Source organism: Crotalus tigris, unplaced genomic scaffold (assembly GCF_016545835.1).
Source record: "Crotalus tigris isolate CLP2741 ecotype Arizona unplaced genomic scaffold, ASM1654583v1 scf7180000024338.4412243, whole genome shotgun sequence".
NCBI lineage: Eukaryota > Metazoa > Chordata > Lepidosauria > Squamata > Viperidae > Crotalus > Crotalus tigris.
In genome coordinates, this window is record NW_024100508.1 from 2,882,245 (window position 1) to 2,898,937 (window position 16,693).

The 16,693-nt window shown below is 44.3% G+C and overlaps 2 protein-coding genes across 3 annotated transcripts in view; one reads left to right on the forward strand and one right to left on the reverse strand.

Moving 5' to 3' along the window:
* Positions 1 to 7,625, forward strand: part of LOC120300117 — a 33,900-nt gene extending 26,275 nt beyond the window's left edge. The window contains exon 3 of the mRNA XM_039325709.1: positions 7,379 to 7,625. The gene's annotated coding sequence lies outside the window, so the exon portion shown is untranslated. The remainder of the gene's footprint in view (positions 1 to 7,378) is intronic.
* The window catches only part of LOC120300115 (snake venom serine protease catroxase-2), an 85,355-nt gene that overhangs the window by 12,027 nt on the left and 56,635 nt on the right, over positions 1 to 16,693 (reverse strand). The gene's annotated exons all lie outside the window — the stretch shown is intronic.

The following is a 16,693-nucleotide window of genomic DNA, read 5'->3' on the forward strand; positions in this document are numbered from 1 at the left end:
TGGTGGGGGGGGGATTTTTGGCCGTAGAGGTGACTGATGCTCTCTTTTCAGCAAGCTGCAATGAAAAATTGGGTGTATTTGCCTGAGGTTTTTGGGTAATTCTAATTCTACTGTTACTGGATTTATGATCCTTTTAATTGGAAAAGGTCCTATATATTTTGGTCCAAGTTTTTTACAGGGCTGTAGGGACTTTAGGTATTTTGTAGATAAGTACACCATTTCTCCTATAATGAATGGTGTAGGCTCAACCCTTTTTTTATCGGCTTGTGCTTTGTATGCCCGCCTAGCTTCATCTAGTGATTTTCTGACTATTGGCCAGGTGTTTTGTAGGTTTTCCATCCATTCTTTCAGTGAAGGGATCGTTGGTTCTTTTGGGGTTAACTCTGGCATAGGGTTGAAACTTTGGCCGTTGGCTATTTGAAAAGGAGTGTAGCCTGTGCTGGAGTGGACTGCATTATTGTAGGCAACTTCTGCAAAAGGAAGTAAGTCCGTCCAATCACTCTGTTGGAAATTTAAAAAACATCTCAAATATTGCTCAAGTACCGACTGGCAGCGTTCCGCTTGTCCATCTCCTTGAGGGTGGTGGCTAGATGTCAATCCCTGAGTGGTCCCTAAGAGGGATAAAAATTCCTTCCAAAATGCAGACGTAAATTGCACTCCCCTATCAGAGATGATGCGTTGGGGTGCCCCGTGCAATCTGTAAATGTGCTGGATGAAAAGTTTTGCTAAGGCCTTTGCAGTGGGAATTTTTTGGCAAGGGATAAAGTGCACCTGTTTGGAAAATAGGTCCGTGACTGTCCAGATAACAGTATTCCCATTGCTTTCAGGCAATTCCACTATAAAATCCATGGCTATTTCCCTCCAGGGGGCTGAGGGACTTGCCACTGGTTGTAACAGCCCTGGCGATTTCCCTTGCAACCTCTTTGCTGATGCACAGGTTGGGCAGCTGGCAACATAACTTTCTATGTCCTTTTTTATTGATGGCCACCAAAATTGCCGTTTAATTAAGTGTAAAGTTTTTACAAATCCAAAATGCCCTGCTGATTTTGTGTCATGGCAAAGTTGCATGAAAGTTAGTCTTTGAGTTGTTGGTATATATAACTTTTCCCCTACCCAAGGCAATCCGTCTCTCATTGTGCACACATGTTTGTTTTTCTGGAACCAATCATCTGTTTCCAAACTTTTTCTGAATTCAATCCCAGTTTGGCTGTCCAGTTGTGGTTTTATTTTGGCTTGGGTTCTTGTGGTTACTGGCGCTGCCAGTTGTGACTCTGCCATTATTGGTCTAGAGTCTGTGGTTCGTGTGCTGTTATATTGGGGCATGCGAGATAGTGCATCTGCCAGGAAGTTCTTTCTTCCTGGTAAATGTTTGAGCTTAAATTGGAATTGGTGAAAATGCTGGGACCAGCGGGCTTGTTTGGGATTGAGTTTCCTGGAAGTTTTCAGGGCTTCTAAATTTTTGTGATCAGTCCATACCTGGAAGGGGATTTTGTTGCCTTCCAGGAACTGTCGCCACGTGAGTAATGCCCAACGTATCCCATAAGCCTCCTTCTCCCATACGGGCCAGCGCTGTTCTGTTTCCGTGAGTTTCTTAGATGTATATGCACAGGGTTGCAATACTGCATCATCATTTTCTTGTAATAGCACAGCCCCCACTGCCACATCACTTGCATCTGCCTGTATTATGAAGGGTTTGTCCATGTCTGGGTGCCTTAGTACTGGTTCGGCAGAAAAAAGTCTCTTTAGTCTCTCAAACGCTGCTTGGCACTCCATTGTCCATTTTAGTGGCTGGCTAGGTTTTACTGAGGATGTTCCCTTCGTTTTTAGTAAGTTAGTGAGGGGCAAGGCTATCTGTGCAAATGAGGGGATGAATTGGCGGTAAAAATTTGCAAAGCCCAGGAAACTTTGTAGTTGCTTTCTTGTGCGGGGTGGTGCCCATTCTAATACTGCTCTGACCTTCTCTGGGTCCATTTCAATGCCCTGTGGGGATATGCGATAGCCTAGGTAGTCTATCCTTTCCTGGTGGAATTCGCATTTTGAGAGTTTGGCATATAGGTGAGCGGCTCGCAGCTTCTTTAAAACCGCTCTGACAAGTTTGACGTGTTCTTCTTTTGTTTCGGTAAAGATAAGAATGTCGTCCAAGTAAACAAGGACCCCCTTAAACAGGTGCTCCCTTAGAACGTCATTGATTAATTGCATAAAGACTGCAGGGCCCCCTTGTAATCCAAATGGCAAGACTTTGAATTGATAGCACCCCATGGGGCAGTTAAATGCAGTCTTCCATTCGTCCCCTTCCTTGATTCTCACTCGATAGTAAGCTTCCCTTAAGTCTAGTTTAGAAAAAATTTTCCCTTTCGATAGGTGTGACAGCATGTCTTTCATGAGGGGCAGCGGGTATAGGTTGCTTTCACTGATTGTATTCAGGGCCCTATAATCCACGCATAAACGTAAAGAGCCATCCTTCTTCTCTCTAAAAAGGACCGGGGCAGCCACTTTAGGCTTGGCTGGCTCAATGAAACCTCTCTCCAGGTTTTTTTTTATAAATCTTTCCATTTCCTCCTTCTCCTTTGGGCTCATGGAGTATAATCTGGGCTTCGGGAGTTTTGCCCCAGGCTTGAATTCAATGGTACAGTCTGTGGGTCGGTGGGGGGGGAGCTCATTCACCCTCTCCTCACTGAAGACTTCAGCAAGGTCCCTATATTCCTCTGGTATTTCTGTTAATCTTTTTTCCTCTCCTATGGATGCTTTTTCTATTCTTGATTCTGGTAGCCTCCCTTGGGGTTTTAAGTCCATAGGGTCCCCCTTCGGGAATTTGATTTCTGTCGTCCTCCAATTTACCCAGGGGTTCCATTTTTTCAACCATTCCATCCCTAGAATCATTGGGCATTCCATACCTGGGGTCACCACAAACGTTAAGTCCTCTTCATGGTTGCCCAGGGAGAGATGTATTGGCAAAGTGGCTAGGGTAGCTGGCACCCCCCCTGCTATGGATCCATCTAGCTGGCCAAATGAGATTGGTTGTTCCAGTCTCCTGGATGGGATGCCCAGATTCCCCACTAGTGTTGGGCTAATGAGGCAGCGGGTACAGCCAGAGTCTATTAAGGCTTTCACCTTCACAGCTTCGGGCATGGGGGGGATTAATATAGTCACTGTTTTGAAGATGGGTGTGATGCATCCACTTACCAGGGGTTCGCCCTCCGAGCTGTCATCTGAGGCATCCACCGGCCCTGTGGTGTAGGCTGGAGTCCTTTCCCCTTGGTGAGCAGAGGTGGGGGTTTCTGCAATTTCCATCATTCTCATGGCCGTTTCTTTTGGCTTAGCTGAATACTTTCCGGGTTTGTTGATTGGGGATCTGTCTGGGTTGTGCTGGGGGGCCTTTGAGCGGCATTCTACAGCTCGATGCCCTTCTCTTCCGCACTTGAAACATCTCATTTGCTTCTTGGCTGTATCCGATGATTTCACCGGTTGGTGTGTCAGCTCAGGCGGGGGGCGGCTCCATTGTTTTCCTCGGCGGTGCCTCTTCAATATGTCGATCTCTGCTTCCTCTGCCAAGACGTACCATTCCTCAAGTCGATGTGGGTCCCCTCGGGGCAGGCAAGCATCATATAGATCATAGTTTAGTCCGTCTTTGAAATGGCCAAGGAGGATGTCTTCTGGCCAATTCAGTTTGCTGGCAATGGCCCGGAATTCTTGTGTATACTCAGCCACTGGGCGTTTGCCCTGCCTCATCGTTGTTATTCTTTCACGGGCTTTGCGATCAGCCAGGGGGTCTTCAAATCGTCTTCTCAAAGAGGACATGAAACGGTTGAAGTTACTGAGTTCTGGGGCATTGGAGTCATGCAAGTTCACTACCCAATCCGCAGCTGGTCCATCCAGGGCAGATTGCACGATCCGGATGCGGGCTTTGTCGCTGGGAATATCCTGCCCATATTCCTCCATGTAGCTGAGGACTTGGGTTAGGAAAAATCCCAAGCGTGTTGGCTCCCCTTTGAATTTCACTTCCAACGGTGGACGTCTTGGAATGGATCGGTGCCTCTGTTGTGGGTGGTAGTGCCTTCCGTCCAGATTGCCATCTGTGGTCCGGTAGGGGGTGGGAGCTCCTGGATCAGTAGATGTCCCTGGGGTTGCAGGTTCCACGTCCCCCTCGGTGTCTCTCCCTTTGCGGCTCCAGGAACTGGGGCAGCCGTAGGGTTCAGTATTCTCCTCTCCTAGGGAGCTGAGAGTTCTCTTCATCAGGTCAATAGCTTTCTCTAGGATCCAGTCTGAGTACGGTGCCCAGCTTCCTCCCTCTTCACTTGCGTGCAGGGATTTCTCCATCTCCTGCTTCCATTCTGGTTGCTTGGTCCCCCGTCTCAGGGTCACCTTTCTTGATTCCTTTCCCCACTCACTTTTCTTTCCAACGCCCATCGACCAGCGAGGCTTGTGGTCCTGTGTCTCCACCACTTCTTCTCCTGAGGAATCTGGCCTCTCGGATCCCAACATCTGGCAAGGTTCCAACTGGGTCAGCGGCTCTCTTTCCAGGGAGTTTTCCCCCTCTCTTGCTCCATTGTCTGACATGGTAAATTTTTGCAAAATCCCCCGGCAAGGGTCTTCCTTCCAGGTGGATTAATTTTGCAAGTCCTGTCTAATGTAAGGACCCACCCCACTTTGCATCTTAAGAAGACAGAACTCTTGGAATAATTCTTCCAACAGGAATCCTTTATTAAGAGAAAATGGTTGCAGGCATGCTAGACAGGACTTGGGGTTCAAGCTCTCCCATTCAAGGTTTTAAGGGGTTCCCCAGTAGTCCCACCCAATCAACCCCCCTTCCAGTGATAGTTTCAAGTATCACAATTCCATCCCCTTTCTTCTTCCGTCTGGATGGAGACTTCAGATAACTACATGAAAGGCAATTACTCTTCTTTGATATGTTAACGCTTAGAGGCCACAATAAACACACATTCAGTCCTTTGAAGTGTGCTGAAGGAAGTGAGGGCCATAAAGCCCCTTTGCTCTCCCCCTTTTCTCCCTCTTATGGCAGAATCCAGAGAAGGCAGAATTGGGAGTTTCTATGTTTGATAATTAAAGATGAAATGATTCAGCAGGCTTAGGAAGCTGCAGAGAGCCCTGGGCAGATCACATGGTTGCCCGGAACCTGACAGGCTGTCACTAGCCTTGTGTGCATGCGCAAGGCGGGAGAAAAGCCTTGCAATGATTAGCTGACACTGTCCCTGCTAGGGGACTATAAAAGGACTCCACACCATATTGTTTGCTGTTCTGTTGGTGAATTGAATAAAGGGAGATGATTTTTGTTACTCCTGCTTCATCTCAATGCCTTTTACTTGGAAACAGAACATATCATCATCATCATCATCATCATCAACAACAACAACAATAATAATAATGTTAGAAAGGACCTTGGTGGTCATCGTTTCCAACCCCCTGCTCAGGCAGGAAACCCTACATCATTTTGGACAAATGGCTATCCGGTCTCTTCTTAAAAACCTACATTGTTGGAGCATTCACGGCTTCTGGAGGCAGGTTGTTCCATTGGTTAATTATTCTAATTCTAATTATTCTATATAAAGTTCTCCTTAGTTCTAGGCTGCTTCTCTCCTTGATTAGTTTCCATCTGTTGCTTCTTGTCCTGCCTTCAGGCACTTTGGAGAACAGCTTGACTCCCTCTTCTTTGGGACAGTCCCTGAGATATTGGAACACTGCTATCATGTCCCCCTTCATCCTTCTCTTCATTAAATTAGACATACCCAATTCCAGTTCCTTATATGTTTTAGCCTCCAGACCTCTAATCATCTTTGTTGCGCTTCTCTGTACTCTTTCTAGATTCTCAACATCTTTTTTACATCGTGGTGACCAAAACTGGATGCAGTTTTCCAAGTGTGGCCTTACCAAGGCACTGTAAAGTGGTATTAATACACGTGATCTTGATTTTATCCCTCTGTTAATGCAGCCTAGTATTGTGTTGGCTTTTTTGACAGCTGCAGCACACTGCTGGCTCATATTTAAGTGATTGTCCACTAGGACTCCGAGATCCCTCTCACAGTTATTACTATTGAGCAAGATAACCCTATACTATACCTGTAGTTTTGGTTTTTCTTGCCTAAATGTAGAACCTTACTTTTTTCACCATTGAATTTCATTTTGTTAGATAGCGCCCAGTGTTCAAGTCTGTCCAGGTCCTCCTGTATTTTGGAGTGTTGGCTATTCCGGCCAGCTTGGTGTCACCCGCAAATTTGATGGAGTTCCCCATCTATCCCCTAGTCCAAATCATTGATGAAGATGTTGAGGAGCCTTGGGGCATCCCACTACACACTTCCCGCCATGTACATGCAGTTCCATTGAGGACCACATGCTGAGTACGGCTGGTCAGCTAGCTACAAATCCATCTGGTGGTGATACTGTCTAACCCACATCTTATTGAGTAGTAGGTTGTGATCTACTTTATCAAATGCCTTACTGAAGTCCAAGTAAATTATATCCACAGCATTCCTCTGATCCACTAATTTTGTCACTTGGTCGAAGAATGCAATAAGGTTTGTCTGGCATGATCTGTTTTTGATAAACCCATGTTGGCTTTTAGTAGTGATTTTGTTAGTCAACTTTGTTAGCCAATGAAAATCAGACAACGGAGCCAAAAATCAAGAAACCAACAGTTAGACTAAACAATTTCCCTTTGTTCTAGAACCCTTCACATTCTTATGTAACTTGGCTCTATATCATGCAGCCTGAACAGTGGTGGGATTCAAATATGTGAACAACCGGTTTTCTGTGTGGATGCCACTTCCGGAAGTCCATTCTGGGCCTGGGCAACAAAAAATTAGCTACCGGTTCTGTCAAAGTGGTGCGAACAGGCTGAATCCCACCACTGTATTTCGATGTGTTGGACGGCAAAATGGTGGATACAGGGAGATTCCATTGCTGTGAGAAAGCTATGAATGCCAAAGGCTCTGATCCCTATGTCTGTCAGTGGTATAAAAAAGTATACTCATCCCTGTGCCCTTTTTGGGAAAGTAAATTATGTAAGTCTGGCAAAAGCATTTTTGTATAAGAAACCAGTTGGGGCAAAAGAAGACACTCAGTAAAAGATCTCTCCCTTTTCAGTGGGTCAGCCATGAAGGGTCAGACCAAAATACTTTGGAGTAAAGCGCTAGAATCCCTGGCATATCAATCATGGGTGTTGTAGTTCCAGTCCATCTGGGAAACAATTGATTACCAACCCCACGCCATCAAAAAATTCCATTCAGAATTGTATTCAAAAGATTTCTTGTCCCTCTCTTTCAGGACATAATTGAGAAGCATAATTGTATGGAAGAGTTACAGTTCTAACGGCATCACGCTTATTGAGAAACGGTGATCAAAGGAATGTCCTGTTTTTTTGCAGGTTGACAGCTGGGATGAACTTCGGGAAAATGGCGCTTTTCCAGGCAAAATCTGATGGTCTTTTGTCTGCCAGTAACTCTCCCTACTCAGGATGTTGCACTGCTGAGTCCTTTCTGTGTGTACATCTGAAGGATTGTCTGAAATGGCTCTTGTCTGCCTGAGCATCTGAATCATTTAATAGTACAAAACGTTGATATTACCCATTCTAATAAAATGCAGAGTACCCATGCCTGTGTTTATCCTGCTAACTCAGTTAATGATTCATGAATGTCTTCTACCACATGCTTTATCTATGGTAATGTTCTCAAAGAAAGGGACAGATGTCATTACTGTGGTATATGTGGTGCTTCCTCACTGACCCCTTTTAACAAGATAGAAGCCTTTCCATTCATTGTGTTAGATAGCTTATCTTTACATGGGAAACTTTATAGCTGCCTATATGGGTAATAACAGCAATTATTACTCCAGGGTCAGCCATTTCACATCTGCTCATTTCATAGTTGCTAATCCCATGTTCTGGGCTAAGTAAGTACCACGTGAAAAATGTACATGGGCACATGGTCTTGATTTCAAAATTTTTGAATAGCCTCATATGTTGCCTCCTCTTATCATAGGCAGCCAGTGAACACATAAAGATCTGATCTTGAAAATGGCATCAGATATCACACAGGCTCACACATAGTGTTAAATTATTGTGTCTTTCTTTGCAGGCTAGCTGTTGAGCAGGCTAAGTCAACAACTCTGTTTTATGAAGAGAAGACTCATGGTTTAAACAGTTGAGTGAAAATATTACTCTAAACTCAAGTGCCCGGCTGAGGAATTCTGGGAGTTGAAGTCCACAAGTCATAAAAGTGCCAAGTTTGAAGACCCCAGCTATATATCTTTCTAGCGGAAAAAAGTGTTTGGGTGCTATATCTGGTCTTGTGTATTTTCTATATACTCTTAAAGGCAGTATCTACTAGGGAATCAGAGGCATGTGTGTTGTGATGGCACAATACAAATGAAATACATGCATGGTACTGTAAGGTCCCAGTCCCTTACTTAAACTTGAGATACCATATTAATCTAATTAGATAACCCAAGAGGAGACTTCTTGATTAAGCAGCATTTTATTTGATCAAATTAAGCAGCTGGGTGGCCAACAATCTGGAAGGCTGGCAGAGTCACGTCCAGAAGTGCCACGTCTTAGAAAGTTGGTAGAATTGCTTTATCAACTTTGTTAGCCAATGAACATCAGACAACAGAGCCATTCCATCATAAGAAAGACATCAATCATTCCTGTACACTCCCTTATTCCCTCCTTCAGTATATCCCATCCATGTACACGTTTCCCAAGCTTGCATGAAATTTCTCTGGTGCAAAAGCTGATTAAAAAAAGCAAGAAATCAACAGTTAGACTAAACAATTTCCCTTTGTTCCAGAACCCTTCACATCCTTATGTAACTTGGCTCTATATCATGCAGGCTGAACAGTGGTGGGATTCAAATATGTGAAAAACCAGTTCTTTGTGTCAATGCCGCTTCCGGAAGTCCATTCTGGGCCTGGGCAACAAGCTTCCAGTTCTGCCGAAGTGGTACGAACTAGCTGAATCTCACCACTGACCCTGAAGCACGAAAGAATACTGATAATAAGACTGGATATGTATCTCAATAAAAACAGACCCTTCCAGAAAGCAAAACACTCTAATATGTGATTAATGCTGTCTATGTGAGATGTTGGTGTTTTTTCTTTTAACTGGAAATATTTTTAAATCTAAAAAAGCCAGGGCTGTTAGACCATATAAAGGCAACCACACACTCAGTTGACCTATTTGTTTGGCTAGTGTTGAAAAACAACTGTTTCTGTATTATGAATAGTGGTGGCAACTGATACTAACTTAAGTCCAACAGTTTTCAGGGTTGCAACACTGGTTTGAAAAGACTCCACATTTGCACAGCTGGCTGTGCAAAGCACTGGATGGATGCTCTCCACAGCTGTAATTTGTTTGAATTTGACTTGTTTAAAATTAGCCTTCACCTTTAAATTTCATCTTCTCCAGATGCCTGGACTTAAACTCCTAGAATTTCCCAGTTAGGATGGTAATTGTGGAGAATTAGGGAAATTGAAGTCTGTACAACTCGGGGGAGGGTATCCTGCTATGGTACCAGACTGGCTCAGGAATTCTGGGAGTTGAAGTCCACAAGTCATAAGAGGAGCCATAGTTCCCCACCTCTGCTCTAGAAGCAGCTGTGCTTTTGGGATTGGGACCCAACAGGAAAATGAGGGGTGGAGCTAGAGCATCCTTGTGCCCGTTATTCCGACGCCTCTCTAGCCTCCCCGTCGCTGATTCCAGCATCTTTGTGGCCTGTTCTGCAGGTGAAAGTCACTTTCAGGAAGCTGCTCCTTCATTAGCCTCATTGCAATGAGAAGCCGGGACTCTCTCACAACCGCCTGGGGAGAGGAGTCTGGCTCCTCCAGGCCTTCTTTCCACCCTTGGAGGGGGATCCCCGATGGTCCTGACCCTTGGGAAGAGTGCGGGAAGGCCCAGAGCTCAGGGTGCCTCCACCCCAAAGGGGAGACACACCCATCTGTGTCTTTGGGTAGCAGTCTGTGTCTTTCCAGCCATTGGCACGTCAGTTTTGGGGATGGGTAGAGATGGGAAAGCCTGGTGGAAAAAATCCCATTTTGTTTGGCACCATACAAATGAAATACATGCATTCTGCTGTGAGGTCCCAGTTCCTTACTTAAACTTTAGATACCATATTAATTTAATTAGATAACCCAAGCAGAGACTTCTTGATTAAGCAGCAGTTTATTTGATCAAATTAAGCAGCTAGGTAGCCAACAATCTGGAAGGCTGGCAGAGTCCCATCAAGAAGTGCCACATCTTACAAAGTTGGTAGCATTGTAATAATAATAATAATAATAATAATAATAATAATAATAATAATAATAATAGAGGCACTACCTTGACGTGGTTGTGGGGCTTGTGTACTCTGAGGAAGATGAGAGCTATGCCAGAGGTTCAACCTCTGTATGGAAAAACATCATCTGAAATAGAATCGCTGCTCAACACTGTCCGTATATATAGCCAAGATATTGTTATGGAGTTTGGCTTGGACAAATGTGCCACACTTACTATCAAACAAGGAAAAATAATGAAAACTGAAGGAATCAAGATGCCCCACGAAAATAACATTAAGAGTCTGGATGAGGAAGAGTACTACAAATACTTGGGTATCCTTCAAGCTGACAACATCAAGCACACTGAAGTCAAGAAAAAGATTAGAGGTGAATACATCAAGAGAGTGAAGAAGATCTTAAAATCCAAACTCAATGGAGGAAATACCATAAAGGCAATCAACACCTGGGCAATCCCAGTCATTAGGTACACCGCTGGAATAGTGGACTGGACTCAAGCAGAACTAAAAGCAATGGATAGGCAGACCAGAAAAATAATGACAATGAATCATGCCCTTCATCCACGCAGTGACATTGATAGACTTTATCTCCCAAGGCAAATAGGTGGGCGTGGAATGCTACAAGTACATCAGATGGTTGAAGAAGAATATCTTTGGAAGAATATCTGAAGAACAATGATGAAGATGCACTGAAATTAGTATATCAGGAAGGCTTACTAACTACTGGAGAGACCAAACTGGCCTACAAGAAAGACCAAATGAAGAACAGAATAGAGGCATGGGAAGACAAAGCACTACATGGCCAATACATGAAAAAAATAGCTGGGAAAGCAGATAATAATAAAACCTGGCAATGGCTAAGAGCAGGAAAATTGAAGAAAGAGACCGAGGGACTAATTCTGGCTGCACAAGACCAAGCCTTAAGGACAAATGCATACAAAGTCAAAATTGAGAAGACAGCAACAGACAGTAAGTGCCGCCTATGCAAAGAAGCTGAAGAAACAGTGGACCACTTGGTAAGCTGTTGCAAGAAGATTGCACAGACTGATTACAAGCAGCGGCATGACAAAGTAGCAACAATGGTGCATTGGAAGATCTGCAAAAAATATCATTTGCCTGTAAGCAAAAACTGGTGGGATCATAAAATAGAGAAAGTCATAGAAAATGATAAAATTAAAACTGCTCTGGGACTTCAGAATTCAAACAGACAAGCACCTGCAACATAACACCCCAGACTTAACAATTGTCGATAAGAAAGACAAAAAAGTCTGGATAGTGGATGTGGCAGTGCCTGGAGACAGCAGAATAGACGAGAAAGAACTGGAGAAGATAACAAAATACAAAGACCTACAAATAGAAATAGAAAGACTGTGGCAAAAGCAAGCAAGGGTAGTACCAATAGTCATAGGCTCCTTGGGTGCAATCCCAAAACAACTGGAGCACCACTTGAACACCATTGGCATTGACAAATTCGCTATTAGTCAATTGCAAAAGGCGGCCTTATTAGGAACTGCTTCCATCCTGCGACGATATCTGTAATACCATCAAACATCCACATCTGCCTATCCCAGGTCCTGGGTAAGGACTCGATAGGTAGACAAAATGCCAAATCCAGTCTGAACATCTGTCTGACTGTGCGATGATCCATAATAATAATAATAATAATAATAATAATAATAATAATAGTAATAGGTGCAGGTGCTTGTCTGTTTGAATTTTGAAGTCCCAGAATTCAAACAGACAAGTATGTTGCAGTTGCTTGTCTGTTTGAATTCTGGGACTTCAGAATTCAAACAGACAAGCACCTGCAACATAACACCCTAGACTTAACAATTGTCGATAAAAAAGATAAAAGAGTCTGGATAGTGGATATGGCAGTGCCTGGAGACAGCAGAATAGAAGAGAAAGAACTGGAGAAGATAACAAAATACAAAGACCTACAAACAGAAATAGAAAGACTGTGGCAAAAGCAAGCAATAGTCATAGGCGCCTTTGGTGCAATCCCAAAACAACTGGAGCACCACTTGAACACCATTGGCATTGACAAATTTGCTATTAGTCAACTGCAAAAGGCGGCCTTACTAGGAACTGCTTCCATCCTGCGACGATATCTGCAATACCATCAAACATCCACATCTGCCTATCCCAGGTCCTGGGTAAGGACTCGGTAGGTAGACAAAATGCCAAATCCAGTCTGAACATCTGGCTGACTGTGTGATGATCCATAATAGTAATAATAATAATAAAGTTAGAAAGGACCTTGGTGGTCATCGTTTCCAACCCCCTGCTCAGGCAGGAAACCCTACATCATTTTGGACAAATGGCTATCCGGTCTCTTTTTAAAAACTTCCAGTGTTGGAGCATTCACCACTTCTGGAGGCAGCTTGTTCCATTGGTTAATTATTCTAACTGTCAGGAAGTTTCTTCTTAGTTCTAGGCTGCTTCTGTCCTTGATTAGTTTCCATCTGTTGCTTCTTGTCCTGCCTTCAGGCACTTGGGAGAATAGCTTGACTCCCTCTTCTTTATGGCAGCCCCTGAGATATTGGAATACTGCTATCATGTCCCCACTTGTCCTTCTCTTCGTTAAACCATACGTACCCAATTCCAGCAGCCTTTCCTTATATGTTTTAGCCTCCAGTCTCCTAATCATCTTTGTTGCTCTTCTCTATATTCTTTCTAGAGTCTCAACATCTTTTTTACATTGCGGTGACCAAAACTGGATGCAGTATTCCAAGTGTGGCCTTACCAAGGCACTGTAAAGTGGTATTAATACACGTGATCTTGATTTTATCCCTCTGTTAATGCAGCCTAGTATTGTGTTGGCTTTTTTGACAGCTGCAGCACACTGCTGGTTCATATTTAAGTGATTGTCCACTAGGACTCCGAGATCCCTCTCACAGTTATTACTATTGAGCAAGATAACCCTATACTATACCTGTAGTTTTGGTTTTTCTTGCCTAAATGTAGAACCTTACTTTTTTCACCATTGAATTTCATTTTGTTAGATAGCGCCCAGTGTTCAAGTCTGTCCAGGTCCTCCTGTATTTTGGAGTGTTGGCTATTCCGGCCAGCTTGGTGTCACCCGCAAATTTGATGGAGTTCCCCATCTATCCCCTAGTCCAAATCATTGATGAAGATGTTGAGGAGCCTTGGGGCATCCCACTACACACTTCCCGCCATGTACATGCAGTTCCATTGAGGAGCACATGCTGAGTATGGCTGGTCAGCCAGCTACAAATCCATCTGATGGTGATACTGTCTAACCCACATCTTATTGAGTAGTAGGTTGTGATCTACTTTATCAAATGCCTTACTGAAGTCCAAGTAAATTATATCAACAGCATTCCTCTGATCCACTAATTTTGTCACTTGGTCAAAGAATGCAATAAGGTTTGTCTGGCATGATCTGTTTTTGACAAACCCATGTTGGCTTTTAGTAGTGATTTTGTTAGTCAACTTTGTTAGCCAATGAAAATCAGACAATGGAGCCAAAAAACAAAAAAACTAACAGTTAGACTAAACATTTTCCCTTTGTTGCAGAACCCTCCACATCCTTATGTAACCGGGCTCTATATCATGCAGCCTGAACAGTGGTGGGATTCAAATATATGAACAACCGGTTTTCTGTGTGGATGCCACTTCCGGAAGTCCATTCTGGGCCTGGGCAACAAAAATTAGCTACCGGTTCTGTCAAAGTGGTGCGAACAGGCTGAATCCCACCACTGTATTTCGATGTGTTGGAGGGAAAAATGGTGGATACAGGGAGATTCTTTTTTATTTTGGAGACCCAGGTGTTGGACAATACACAGTCTTGTAGATTCTTCAGGCTTATACACAGTTCTGTTCTAAGGGCTCTTCTGGATCTTAGATTAAATGCATTTTGATTTTTTTTTCCTGGTAGATTTCCATCGCTGGGAGAAAGCTACGAATGCCAAAGGCTCTGATCCCTATGTCTGCCAGAGGTATAAAAAAGTATACTCATCCCTGTGCCCTTCTTTTGGGGTCAGTAAATTATGTAAGTCTGGCTAAAGCGTTTTTCTACAGGAAACCAGTTGGAGGCAAAGGAAAACACTCAGTAAAAGATCTCTCCCTTTTCAGTGGGTCAGCCATGAAGGGTCAGACCAAAATAGTTTGGAGTAAAGCACTAGAATCTCTGGCATATCAATCATGGGTGTTGCAGTTCCAGTCCATCTGGGAAACAATTGATTACCAATTCCACGGCGTCAACAAATTCCATTCAGAATTGTATTCAAAATATTTCTTGTCCCTCTCTTTCAGCACATAATTGAGAAGCATAATTGTATGGAAGAGTTACAGTTCTAACGGGATCACTCTTATTGAGAAACGGTGATCAAAGGAATGACCGGTTCTTTTGCAGGTTGACAACTGGGATGAACTTTGGGAAAATGGCTGTTTTCCAGGCAAAATCTCAGGATGTTGCTCTGCTGAGTCCTTTCTATGTGTGCATCTGAAGGATTGTCTGAAATGGCTCCTGAATCATTTAATAGTACAAAACCTTGGATATTACCCATTCTAATAAAATGCATAATACCCATGCCTGTGTTTATCCTGCTAACTCCATTAATGATTCAGGAATATCTTCTACCAAATGCTTTATCTATGGCAGGGTTTTTCAACCTTTTCACCGAGTGTACCACTTTTAGAATATGGCAACATTCGAGTACCACGAGTCACCTCGTGAGGTGTCAAAAACCTGATGATGAAAAAAAAATGGAAAAAAGTGATAAAGTACAGGTAGTCCTTGACTTACAACAGTTTGCTTAGTTACTGTTCCAAATTACAAAGGCACTGAAAAAAGTGACTTATGACCATTTTTCACACTAATGACCATTGCAGCATCCCCAGGGTCATGTGATTTACATTCGGATGCTTGGCAACCGATTCATATTTATGATTGTCACATTGTTCCAGGGTCATATGATCACCTTTTGCAACCTTGTGATAAGGAATGTTAATGGGGAAACCAGATTCATTTAAGAACCATGTTACTAATTTAATCTCTCTCTCCCTCTTTCTCTCTTTCTCTATATTGCTCTCTCCCTCTCTCTCCTTCTATTTCTCTCTCTCTCCCTCTTTCTCTCTCCCTCTTTCTTTCTCCCTATCTTTCTTCCTCTCTTTCCCTCTTTCTCTCTCCCTCTCTCCCTTCATCTCTATTTCTCTCTGCCTCTCTTTCTTTCTCCCTCTTTCTCTCTCTCCCTCTTTTTCTCTCCCTCCCTCTTTCTCTCCCTTCCTCTCTCTCTCCTTCTCTTTCTACCTCTTTCTTTCTCCCTCTCTTTCTCTCTCCCTCCCTCTACCTCTTTTTCTCTCCCTCCCTCTCCCTCTTTTTCTCTCTTCCTCCCTCTTTCTCTCTCCCTCTTTCTCTTTCTCCCTTTCTCTTTCTCCCTATCTTTCTCCCTCTCTTTCCCTCTCTCTTTCTGTTTCCTTCTCTCTCGCATTCTCTCTCTTCATCTCTATTTCTCTCTCCCTCTCTGTCCGTCTTTCTCTCTCTTCCTCTCTCCCTCCCTCTTTCTCTTCCTTCCTCTCTCTCTCCCTCTTTCTCTTTTCCCTCTCTCTTTCTCTCTCTTTCATTCTCCCTATCTTTCTCCCTCTCTTTCCCTCTCTCTTTCTCTCTTCCTCTTTCTCTTTTTCCCTTTCTCTTTCTCTCTCTTTCTTTCTCCCTATCTTTCTCCCTCTCTTTCCCTCTCTCTTTCTCTCCCTCTCTTTCTTCCTCCCTCTCTCTCCCTCTCTCTCCAATCAGGGGAGAGGAGTGGCTGAGGGCTACCCATGTGACCTTGAAGTGGCCACCTTTGGAAGTACCAAAACTGCTCCAGCCAGGCTCGAGCTGAGCAGAGCGGGTGATGGGAGAGGAGCAAGCTGATCGCCTTCTGGGCAGCTGGGACTCCAGTGGTACTTCCCAGCCAGTGGGGCGTATGGTAGAGCCGGGATCGCTCCATTGTGGCCAGCTCCGGTGGGCAGGGATTCCCTGGCATCCTGGAATGCGGAGCAGCAACATCACCAATGGGTGGGGCATCCTGAGAAGGCTGCCGGTACCTGGTTGAAGCATCTGGCTGGCACTCCATTGTAGCCAGCTCTGGCGGTGGCAGCAGGGATCCCCCACAGCTTGCGGCTTGTGCTGCAGTGCCCGGATCGGTTTCCCACCGTGCGGGCGTTGGAAGGTTTGATTGGTATCAGAGTTCAGTGAGCCTGAATCAAGGGAGCAGCCACCCCCACCCATGGCTGTCCCCTAAGTCACAGCTGTCCCCCGAGATGCCTATCACGGGTGCCTGGCCTGAGCCAATGAAGTGCCGGTGATCACCTCGAACTGCCGCCGTGTCCCGATGAGACCATGCTGCGCTCAACAGGCAGCGCATAGTGGCCAATGAGTGCCAGGCAGGGGATGGCTACTGAGTGTGCAG